This window comes from Microtus ochrogaster, unplaced genomic scaffold (assembly GCF_000317375.1).
Source record: "Microtus ochrogaster isolate Prairie Vole_2 unplaced genomic scaffold, MicOch1.0 UNK6, whole genome shotgun sequence".
In the NCBI taxonomy this organism is placed as follows: domain Eukaryota; kingdom Metazoa; phylum Chordata; class Mammalia; order Rodentia; family Cricetidae; genus Microtus; species Microtus ochrogaster.
Window position 1 is genome coordinate 10,469,404 of NW_004949104.1, and position 1,827 is coordinate 10,471,230.

Consider the following 1,827-nt stretch of genomic DNA (forward strand, 5'->3'; position numbering starts at 1 on the left):
GCGGGACAGGCATAGATGCAGGACAGTCACTATTTAGTCAAACAAAGGTCAAATCCTATAATGAGGCCTCCTTGAGTGTCCTGATTCAACTTTCATGTTTCCCAAACATCCATACTTTTCATTCTATTGGGTGAGTTTAGCTCCCAGAGCTTCCTTAAAAAAATATTTGTTTATTTATTTGGGTTTTTCGAGACAAGGCTTCTGTGTAGCTCTGGCTGTCCTGGAACTCACTCTGTAGACCAGGCTGGCCTCAAATTCATAGAGATCTGTCTGCTTCTGCTTCCTGAGTGCTGGGATTAAAGGCGTGCACCACCACTGCCCAGTTGCTTTGTTGTTGTTGTTTGTTTGCTTTTAATGTGTATGAGTGTTTCCTCTGCATGTATGTCTGTGTGCCATGTGCATCCCTAAGTGCTTAAAGAGGTCAGAAGAGGGTATTGGATGCCCTGGGACTAGAGTACAGATATGAGCCACAATGTAGGTGCTAGAAATCGGATCTGGGTCCTCGACAAGAGGAACAAGTGCTCCTAACCACAGAGCCTCTCTTCAGCCCTGTAAATAAATGTGATCACCAGAGACACAATCAAGATGCTGTGGGATCTGGTTATACCAAGACTCTGATCATCATTTTCTATCTGCCCTCCAAAAAGAAGGACAGGTAAGGATTAGCCTAGCTGAGGATCCTAGAACTTCTTAAAGATGTATCAGTAAAACCACAGGATGTCAGTTAAGTTACAATTTTTTTAATAACTTTGAACTCCTGGCTCTTCTTTCTTTAATCCCATGAGCTGGGATTGCAAGAACGTGCCACTATACCCGGCTGACTATAATAGAAAACAACAAAAATATTTTTAAGGATTTCTTTTTAATTTTAATTGTGTTATGTATATGTGTTTGGGTGAGGATATGTGTGTGTGGATGCAGGTGCCGCTGAACGGCTAGAAGAGGACATCAGATTGCCCAGCAGCAGGACTTTGGGGCAGTGGTGAGTCATGGATGCGGAAACTGAGCTTGAGTGGTAAGAGCTCCTACCGCTGAGCCATCTCTCTAATCCCAAATACAAAAACACCAACAGTGAGCCAGTGAGAGGGATCAATGGGTAAAGATACTTGCCACCTGTGAACACCCTCAAAAACTTACTTTGCTCAACTGCCAACTGAGATGAGCCTACATACAGGATACACCATAAAGACCTGATTAACAGCGATCCCATACAGCACAAAGCAGTTTGGAGAGAAAAAACTGTGCCCATATTCCCAAATATTGCTTATAAATATTCTTTTACATTTAAAGGGGGACATGATATAGATATGAATAATTTGCATTGGTATGGATTTTGCTTTATTGATATAAATTTAAGGTCAATCTTGCTGTATGCATATTTCTGCTCTTGATTAAGGTATTGTGATTATGTAGTTCATTTAAAAATGTAATATATAATTAGGAAATATAGGTTGTTAATGGATAATCATCAATAATAGTCAAGCTTGTAGTCATGTTAGTTAGATTTTCTAGATATGTAGAGATACATTTCAATTAGATAGGCATTCTTCATATTTTTCAAAGAATACAGAATCTGGCATTTAAAATATTTTAATAACTTAGAGTTTTTCATGACAGTAAGACACGTTTGCTCCTGGCAGCACCAAGCTACTTCCTGAAGAAGGTGGGCATCAAAGAGGCTCCTTATGGAGTTGGTTAGCCATTTGGGCAAGAAACTGCTCTTACCTGGAATGATGCATAAGCTGGACATAAAGAACCTACAGAGAGGTGACTGCTGAACTTGCTTAAAGGTGAGATGATCCTTCAGGGTTCCTGATTCATGAAAGT

General features: G+C 40.1%; 1 non-coding gene across 1 annotated transcript; it reads right to left on the reverse strand.

Moving 5' to 3' along the window:
• Positions 1-567: 567 nt before the first annotated feature.
• On the reverse strand, positions 568-678 carry LOC113458175. The gene has a single exon (XR_003378600.1). It is a non-coding gene; the product is annotated as a U8 small nucleolar RNA (small nucleolar RNA).
• Between the last annotated feature and the right edge of the window lie 1,149 nt (positions 679-1,827).